Consider the following 10,994-nt stretch of genomic DNA (forward strand, 5'->3'; position numbering starts at 1 on the left):
CGAGCGGATGAGTTTTTTGCATAGACACCTATATTAGTATACGTGAGTCACAAAGAATTTCCTTGTCAATGATAAGACTTAGTACCGTCTCAAAGGCCTCTGGAATATTTTCTATGGAATGGTCATATTTTATAAAAGCTATCAATCCAAAAACATCAAAAGCTCCATGAGATATTTTTATAAGTTACTGCAATCTGTTCCTTTATGCATTACAGATTTTTTTAATTGTGAAGCAATCACAAGGCCCCCATTTATACACTGCTCTCCGTGATACAAGCCTCACGATAGTGATTGAAAGCATGTTCATTTTCCATTCTTTGAACTTTAATCGGTTAGAGTTTTCACCCTTGTAGATAAGGTACCTAGAGTTGGGTAATGTTTCAAAAGGATGCATTGTATGTTGTCTGGCTAAAAGCTTAATAATATGCGAGGACAATGAAACCTTTGATAACTTTATCTCATCCCACTTATGTCTCGTCTGGAAAACATTGTTCTGTGGGATTGTGTCGTCGGCACGAAGCTAGCAACACATGTTGCAAAAGTGACGAAGTATTATCACTCGATATTGTTCCAAAAGATATATTGCCGAAAAAAACATGGCCTTGTGAAGCTGTTTGTGTCAATTTGCTAGTTGGAGGAATTTATATACACAATACGACTCATTGAACCCCTTTTCATTTCTTGTGCTGCATAATGTTATCCTTTTCAATAGTGGTTGCGAATAATTGAATACGACTTATGGGATCGTAACTTGGGGCAGTGCCCTTTCACCATCAATGTGTGAGTTGATCTTATCGATATGTAGCACATACTGATGCCATTACAGATTCGAATGAGCCACAATAACTTGGTTATAAACGCAAGTGAACTGTCAAATTGAAACCCCTTCATGGGCTACAACAGGAAAGAACAGGTGAGATTGAAGAAATCAAGATCAAGGGGAGCATTTTTGTTTAATATAGAAAGGCCAATGTAGGAGGTTGGAGAAGTGTGAATGTAAGGGCTTACATGTATACCACACCTTGCCATGGAAAATCACCGTGATTGAAGGCTATCTCATTCAAGCCCATCCACACACCAATTATCCACCTTTGTTGGTTCAGCAGTTCTAGATTAGCCATCAAAGCTCCTCCATCCGGATATGCAGTTAGTTTACAAACAAAAACAACATTAGTACAATAGTTCTCCATAACACGTGATTGTTTATGGTAAGTTTTGCATAATGCAAGATTCTTGAATACAATGCATGATTAATTCTCTTACATAAAACAAGGTAGAACCATGAGGAGTCCTCAAGGATCAAAGTGCATCCAACATGCTCATGCAAAAAGAGAACCTTTGCAAGAGGGGGCCATCTCTGTTTTCTAAGTTTGAAGTTGTTCAACATAAATATGAATGCTAGAAAGCTCGCATGCCAGTGTATCATTGTGGTATGTCCGTATATACACAGGCTATGCACAAACGTTTTCATGTGCCTCTATTAATAATGTAAGCACCATGCGGTGAAGCAAGGTTTTCTTTGTAGCAATAGTACATGAATTTCTATTCATGATGTCCATTAAACCACGTCCAAAGTACAAGGATATCAAAGTTTCAAGGGTGCACTCGTACTCCATGTATTTCAATGTTGTATGTGTGTGCGTTCAGATGCATGTCACCATCTCTTTAAACGTTTATATTAAGGTTTGGAACCCAGGCACTTACATACAATTCCTCTAAAAAACAAATGATAGAGCCACCTCGTGTACATATTTTCCATTTGGAGAATGGAAGTGTACCAATGTCTTTACTGTCACGACCCTAAATAGTTGGCTTACAATTTTGCAAGGATCCTGTAGATCAAGGCCAATGGATTAGTGTGCTATGGGAAATGATTAGCAGATTGAGGGCTAAGATGAAGTAAAGTGCTTGAGGATGCTGCATATACATTGGCAGCATGAGGAGGAAGCTGAACCAGCTTAGTCCTGTCATTGAGGACAATGAATCTTGTTTAAGGGATATCAATATACATGGCAGCATATGGTGATACACACCATCATTTGTATACATATACGTGGGGGAACTAATAAGCAGAGCAAAGATCGGGTGTGGACGAGAAAGTTCACACATGGATGCCCATGTTATTACTCTCTTTTTGTACATGAACTTCGGGCACAGATAGGGGGATGGGTACATTGTGTAGTTATGCAGTACGAGGAGCACATTTACATGGGATCTCAGAGTATGTCGAGTCTTTTTTGTGTACTTACAGATCGGACACTCTTGGATTGCAAAGCAGACATAGGAGGCAAGCACAGACGCCTTACATACCAACAATAGTGCACACATTTGAACATCATCTCTGACACATCTACCCCCGATTAGATTCTTTATTAAATATCAACAAATTCCTAGAAACCCAAGTTCCCCACATGCAAAACAATATCTTATACTACAGAATATCAAATCCACCTCTCCTGCCCCATTAATTAATCTCCCCAGTAGCCAGTCACCCCAAAACAATATCTTATACTACAGAATATCAAATCCACCTCTCCTGCCCCATTAATTAATCTCCCCAGTAGCCAGTCACCCCAGGACCCCTTAACCCCCAATCTCATCCACCCATTTACCTATCCTACCCCAAAACCCTCTGATTGCAAGACAGTCCCAAAAAGCATGCTTCCCCTCTTCAATTGCTGATTTGCATCTAGGACAGTTTTCACCAGTAAATTTTCTTTGTAACAGTTTGAATCCAAGGGGTAAAGCCAACAAACATACTCTCCAAAGAAATGTTTGAGCTTTCACTGGAACCTGTGATTCCCAGATTAGGCTCCATCTCTTCTTCCAAATAACTTTCTAGATTTTATATCAGTATTTGAAATTAATCTCACTCTTGTTCATTCCTCATGTATTGCCTTGGTAGTTATTCTATCCATTCTCACGCCATTGAACTAGGCCCAATCACGTATCCAAGAGGCTCCATTGAAAGCAGTGGTGGAGGTCTAGCCTTTCTCAACCTCTTCTAGCACAGAGTTCAACACCTGTACCTCACTCTGTTGTATTCCAAATTCCCTTTCAACCTGATGCAGCTCTTTCCAGCCCACCTGTGAATAGTCCCAGAGGTCCCCTAGTTGTCTTGAACCCCTATTGTTTAATCTTCTAGATACCCTTGTATTAAGTTAAGCCAAGGGGGGGGGTTAAACCTATGAGTCCACCAAATGTTTAGGTTGAAAAAGGAGTTCCCAAAGGCTCTAGTACACCCATTCCATTTAATCAAGCCCATCACCTCTTTCTACTTTAAGCATAAAATTTGCAAAAGGGAGAGTTCACAATTTTCAGAGGGGCAAATGATAGCAGCTCCTCTTTCCAATCTAGCCCAATCCACTTGCCTTTAAGTTGTTCCTATGATTCTTCCACCACCTCTCTGAGCATCCTGGTCCAGATTCCCACTTGTTGAAGATATTTAGGAAGACTAATTGCCACCCTAGCCTTGGCATGAATAGGCAAATGTAGAATCCTCAGTCCTCCTATCTTTTTGGGTAGGGTGGTCCTCCTATCTTTTTGGGTAGGGTGGCTTTATCCCAGGCCACCAACCATGCAAATGCCTTCTTACCATCATTGCAATTTCTCTACATAAAGTCTCTTATTGCGATTATAATTCTTTTCCAATGGCACTTTCTAAATTCTATCACAAGACAGAGGAACACGATATAACAATTAAGGACTGTATTAACAATAGCCATCCTATCACAAAATGAAACTTTGATCCCTTCTCATTTTTTAAGTTTGCCACAGAATCTTTCAATAGGCCAATTAGTCAAGTCCTTGTTAGTCACTTCCACCCCAAAAGGCACCCCTAAATGTCTGATGATCTGTCCCTTTTTAATAACTTCACATCCCCATCTTCCCATATCAAAGCTATCCTCCTCAGTCAAGCTCATAATCTTGGATCTATGTATATTACATTTGGATCTAGAGGCCTTATCAAACAACTGCACTATTTGTAAAGAAATCCTCACATTCTCATTTATCAGCTTTCAAAAACAACAAGGAGTCATTAGTAAAACATTGGATAATTAACTGCTCTCCATTTTTGAGTTTCAGTTTTGATACTATCCCTCTTCCTCCAGCTTCTTCTAAGGATGAGAAGCCACAATAAACAGGAGAGGAGCCAAAGGACAGCCCTGTCTCACAGATCTTATGATCTCAAATCCCCTAACTAGTCTCCCATTTAATAACAGTTAGAGTGGGCTCCATCTGTAAGAGTACATATACATGTGGCAATCCTGACCAAAGCGCACTTTCTCCATTACTCTTGTAACAAATGATTAGTGTATTCCATCATGGGCTTTCTCTAGATCTAGTTGGAAGATAGCACATTCCTAACTAGTCCTTTGAGATACTTCTTTGCCTATCATTGCTGAAAACATATTATCATAAACAGATCTTCCTTTAATGAACCCATGATGTTTACTAGAGATCACCTCTTGTAGGGATGGGTTGATCCTCAATGCTATCACCTTGGCTAGTATCTTATATATTGCTGTGAGTAGAGTAATAGGCCTCCAATGATTGAAGTTGCTGCAAGCAGGGTGTTTAGGAATTAATTTTACCATCCCTTCCCTCAAAACATTGTCCATCCTCCCTGTGGAAAAGACCTTTTTGCTTGTGGACCATACCCAGTCCTTCAGAGAATCCTAGAAGGCTATAAAGAATTCTACTGATAGTTCATCCCATTATCCCACGGATTTCTCCTTACCCAGTTTTTGAAGAGCCTCCCAGCATTTGTCGATCTCAACATCTCTCTCTAGCCACTTGGCTCTATTAGCTTGTATGTCTTTATTGACCAAACTGTTGGAAATCATGGATCTAGGACTAGGCTAGCCTATGGAGGCTCAAACATAATGCTAAACATGATTATAAACAAATGACAAAAGCAATACAAAGCAACACAAGATGCACTTACTTGACCAAGAGATTGTGTACTTGAGAATGAGTTGTTGTGTTACATTACATTGAAATGACCCTTTATATAGGTCCAAGTACCATATGGGCTTTGCCTTTGCATGTGGGATAACTCCTAGCCTTCACCACATTCATCCACATCCCTTTGACCTTGTCTATGATATGACATAGATCACTTTTTCTAACACCCTTCCTTGATCGTGGCATATCATAATGCCCTTCCTTGATTCTAACATTACATGAAAGAAAAAGCTTAACTCATAAGGAGTATAGCTCTACAGTACATAAAAGAAATTAGCATCGCTCATAGGGAGCATAGCTTCTACATTGCGAAAAGAAAATGACATGACATGAAAACATTCCTACATGAAAACATTCCTCTCCCATACCCCATCATCATCATAGCATCATCATCATCATATCCATGAACATTGTGCCTCATGTGCACCATCAATGGTCTCTCCAATACTCCATATCCATGAACATTGTGCCTCATGTGCACCATCATGTGTTGAGCATGGAAACCCAACTCCCATCAATCCCCCCTTGTGGGCTACATGGCCAACGTAGGAGAACTGTGAGCATACATCATATCACATGACCTACATCATCGGTGGTCAGAGGTGAACATACATCTTGAGTAAAGGAGTGCATCATCATGGCTTTAGAAAGCCCATTCATCATCAGGTACCTCTTCATCATCATAAGAGGTGGTTATATGATTACATTGTTCGGTGGTAGTAGTGTCCATACATAAACATTTGGGTAAGAGAGGGCATAATTCATTCGTCATTATGACATGTGAGCCATGACATAAGAATCAACATAGACAGCATCTTGTTCATCTTCATCGATATCTTCGTCTTTATCTTCATCCATTTTTGCGTCTTCATCTGCATCTTTATTTTTGCATAGCATCTTCTTCGTCTTGACCTTGCACATAGATTGTGCGTGCATTCCCATCCTTGAGGCAACTTCATAATGCATAGAATTTTCCAAAAAAAAAGTAAAAGAACATCCTTCCTTAAGTGCCATAGGAACAACCTCTTAAAGGTTTTTAAACCATAGTCTCTAAATAAGAATTTTTTTTTTCAAATTAAAAGAAAACTGCCAGATTTATTCCATCGGCGCTGCGCTGATTTCGGATCTGATTTCAGGGGCTCCACGCTGCCGATTCTGGATCATGGATCTGGTCAACTGCGCTTCGCTTGCTGCTCATCACTTGCCTCTGATGCTGCTTCTATAGCTGAGTTGAATCGTGTTTGCTTGCTGATCATCACCTCCTCGCTGCCGTCAGCTTCTTGCGTTGTTCTTTGCTGAAAGTTTATGGACGTCCTTTCTGTAGACGCAGTGGTGGTAGGGGTGATGATGCAGGCGCACTGCTGTCGTGGGTTTAGTATGGAGATTGGGACACTGACGGCGAAGCGATGATGGCCCTCTCAGGGGGGTGCGCTGTAACTGCCGTGGGCAGCCTTGCTGGCTAGTTGCCACGTATCAAGAGGGAATGGAGGCACCTTTGGTTTTGGCTGCTATGACTACGTGAAGTAGTGAGGGAATGTAAGCCGAGAGAAACCTTGTTGTGTTTGCTAAACGATGATGATGGGCACAGGCACCACACTTGTGCTACTGGGCTGAGGCTGCTGACTATTGCTGAGGAAGGAGGTCCCTCTAGCCTCTCTCTCTTTGTCTCTACGTGTTGGCGATGGAATGCTTGCAGCCTACAACACCTAAGGAAACCCTAATGATGCAAAAACTAATGCAACAATTTTGTTATTCCTTCTTCTCAATGGCACTTCCTTTTGCGGGCACCATATTGAAGAGAAATGGCAAAACAACTAAACTAAGCTAAGCCATAGCCTGCCAGGCTCTGATACCATGTTGGAAATCATGGATCTAGGACTAGGCTAGCCTATGGAGGCTCAAACATAATGCTAAACATGATCATAAACAAATGACAAAAGCAATACAAAGCAACACAAGATGCACTTACTTGACCAAGAGATTGTGTACTTGAGAATGAGTTGTTGTGTTACATTACATTGAAATGACCCTTTATATAGGTCCAAGTACCATATGGGCTTTGCCTTTGCATGTGGGATAACTCCTAGCCTTCACCACATTCATCCACATCCCTTTGACCTTGTCTATGATATGACATAGATCACTTTTTCTAACACAAACGTAGTAATTTGATTTCTGCCTGAAACTTTTTACTTCTTCCTATTGAGACTCAAACTGTCACCTGGAAACTCTACCCATTTCAAAGCAATCTGGTGAATATCCCCAAGTTCCTGGCCTCTCTCATCTTTGATTTGTCCTTGCAATTCCATGTTCCCTCTATCTTTGGCAAGTCCAAACAGATATTTAGTTAGTTTCTTCCTATCTGTGAAAGATATCCACGTATCCCCTTTTCTCTTTCTTTAGCTAGCTTGTCGTCTTCCTTGTTCAAATGCATATGGCACTCCATATATTGATCAATCTCCATCTTGGACAAGCCTCCCAATTTCCTCTTCTTTTGTAATGATTCCAACATATCCCCCCCAGTATTTCCTTTCTCGTCTTTTCTACTAGGCCCTCAATTTGCCCACCCTTCTAATAATGCCTTGCATCTCATTAGTAAATTTCCTCGAGAATCCCTCCCTCTCCCCCTTGCTCTTCACCCTACTAATAGCCTCTTATGTAAGGAGAATGAATAGTTCATCCTTGAGTAGCATGTTATTCACCCTCAGCTTTCTCCTTGGGAAGTTTTTGAGCTCATTATCCCCCTAGTCAGCTACGTACCACCCCACATCAAAGGCATGTGATCAGATAGCATAGAATAAGTTTCCACTTTAGCTAATAAGGTGTGTGGTACCCAATAGGCTTGATGGCTAAAGAAAGCCCTATCAAGTCTAGAAGATGATCCAAGATATTGAAGGATGAAGTAAGTATGCCCTAGATCAAAGCCCTATGGACCTAATTCCTAGCCATTAATCAACCCCATCTTTCCTCTAAGATTATCCCATTTCTTCTTCTCTTGCCCCATCATGACTGCACTTCCTTGACACCTATCCAGTTGCTTCTCAACCATATTAAAATCCCCCATCATAATGCAAGGACACTGAATATCTAATCTAGAAATACACTCCAACATCTCCTCTAACTTTGTGATTGTGAGCCCCATATATATCGACTACCCATACCTTCTCTTCATCTAGTTGAATCCCTACAACTAATATCTGGACATTAGGATGATTAGCAATAACGCTAGGCTTTAAATTTTTCTTAATAATACTTAGTACCCCACTAAATCCTAGTTTTATAACCGTGTATAGTACTACCCAATCGCTAAAACTTTCCTTCCTCACCCCTTCCATAACAAAAAGATTATGTTCTTGGATAGCCATTATAGACTACCACCCCCCAAAAAGCTGCATTTTTCTTCTTATCCCTCAACCGCTTAACATTCTAAGTACCCCCTTAGTCGTACTATCCTTAATCATTCTAATGCAGTGGCAAGAACCATCTCTACCCCAACTCTTCTTTCTCCCTACCCCTATCCTGTGTTTCTCGGCTCCTATTTGTACCTCCCTCCATGCAGTATTGACTTGCCAGTAAAACCTCCCCATAGAAGAAGTTTCACTATCATCACCCAGAGGACTAAATGGATTGGAGTAAACAGACCCTTTCAAGGGTTTGCCCCACTCCACCCCTTTCTCTCCCATATTAATCTGATTTCTCCTAGCCTCTTCCTTAACTTGTCTAAGATTATTTCCCCCCTTGGATTTGACTCTTACCCTGATCCACCCTTACTCTTTAGTTTCCCTTTCCTCTATAACCATCTTCCCCTTTCCCTTATCCTCCTTATCAACATGTCTGCTCTAAGCCCCAAAATTTTAGCTTCAACTCCATTTTTCCTAGTTCCCCTAAATCCATTTCAAGCGTTTTTGGTGTTTCCATTAGTGTGTTCCAAGAGATACAGACTTTATTCAAATGACAGCCATTATCATCATCCCTTGGCACAAATAGTACTAGGCCTAAAGCACTCGCCAAGTCCTTCATTGTTTGCAGACCTTAGTCAAGGCAGGAGACCTATTACATCAACCCAAACCGGGCATGCTCCCCTGAGGCGCCTATTGACATCGAATGAGGGGTCGAAAGGCATCCCATACACCAGCTTCGTGCCCATGAATAGTGGGGCCCTTGCAAACAGGTCGACAACCGTCTGGCCTTTGACAAACATAACATTGAAGAATCCTTGTTCCAAGATAAAATATTTGAGAGATTACTTTCTCATAGAGAACACCTCGACTTGCAACCATTTCCCAATCTCTACCTTGTTAGGCGGTGTCCTCGGACGAAACAAGATAGCGCTACACATGGAAAATAGATCAATCTATCTTCTGACCAGATCTGATGGGATGTTAACACATACCTTGCCATTGCACAGATTTTCCTGATGTTGTTGGGCATGCAACTGAGAAGAGATCCAATCTTGCTGTCGCCTCTTCACGTTCCTGCTTCTCCCTTAGCCTCTTCATCTCCTTTTCTGATTCCCAGCCGCCCCATCCACAATCTCTCAACTCACCCAGCTGGTCCCAATTGCCCACCATCCTATCATTTCTTGTATGCACAAGGCATGCGCTCAATATCGTCTGTCATACCAATGCATGTGCCACCACATGTGCATTAAATCACCAGGACACCCCCACTACGTGCCATTCCTCCTAGACTCTCTACTCAAGGTGCGTAAACCACTTGTTCCAATAACACTTAATGGCTACTCTTCAACCTTCTAGCACCTTGGCAAGATTATTGTCGATGTTAGTTTTCTTTCAAGCATGATTCAGGATAAATTACGTCACATCCACCAAGGAACAAAATGCATTAGTAATTGCAAGCACTCGGTTGCACTTAGAACATTTTTCACATTCCTTGCAAAAGAAGCATTTCTGTTGACTATTATTTTGTGCAAAAGCCTTCATAGTCAAAAGAGCTTCGAAGCTTGGACTAGTATTGTTGTGTCTGCATACGTGGGCTAAGGAGGGTGTGTGTGTGTGAAGGCTCTTTATTAGTTTTAAGTTTATGAAATCCTTTTTTCTTATTATTATTATTTTTTCCTCATCATCTCTCTCTCTCTCTCTCTCTCTCTCAAGCAGAGGAATTAATCCCCAAGGCAACTCAAGAATATGAATGCAAAATTAGCCAAAGTTAGAGTAGCCCAGAAAGAATGTACGTATCAAAGGGAAGATCTCTCATTAAGTATTTTTACAAGTCTAGAACAAAACTCAAACCAAAGCCAAAACAAAAAACGAACTTAGATGATTGGTGATTGTTGACACTTGGCATCGTAAATACTAGTTGATTACTAGGATGTTTTTCTTTGCTAGATCTCAAATTTATCTCAAGTTTCCATGACCTTAAAGTTATGTATTGGGTCTCACTGGTCATTTCAACCTTCCTAGATGTTAATGTAATTTCTTTTCTTTCTTATTTTTCTTATTTTTCTTCTTCTTCTTCTTCTTCTTCTTCTTATATTCTTATTCTTTCTTCTTCTTCGGTGCAAGGGGATAGTGTAGTGAGACCCTTTAATAGATTCTTCCATAAGTTGATTCTTCTTCTTGTGTGTGTGTGTGTGTGTGTGTGTGTGGAGAGAGAGAGAGAGAGAGAGAGAGAGAGAGAGAGAGCCCTACCCCTCTATCTATAGAATAATATGGCAAACAAAAATCATACTAAGGGTAACACGACTCACTAGGGGACTTTTTTCCTTTTTTCTTATTATTATTATTTTTTCCTCATCATCTCTCTCTCTCTCTCTCAAGCAGAGGAATTAATCCCCAAGGCAACTCAAGAATATGAATGCAAAATTAGCCAAAGTTAGAGTAGCCCAGAAAGAATGTACGTATCAAAGGGAAGATCTCTCATTAAGTATTTTTACAAGTCTAGAACAAAACTCAAACCAAAGCCAAAACAAAAAACGAACTTAGATGATTGGTGATTGTTGACACTTGGCATCGTAAATACTAGTTGATTACTAGGATGTTTTTCTTTGCTAGATCTCAAATTTA

Source organism: Cibotium barometz, chromosome 1, assembly GCF_041138505.1.
Source record: "Cibotium barometz isolate CiBa-2024 chromosome 1, ASM4113850v1, whole genome shotgun sequence".
NCBI classification, from domain to species: domain Eukaryota; kingdom Viridiplantae; phylum Streptophyta; class Polypodiopsida; order Cyatheales; family Cibotiaceae; genus Cibotium; species Cibotium barometz.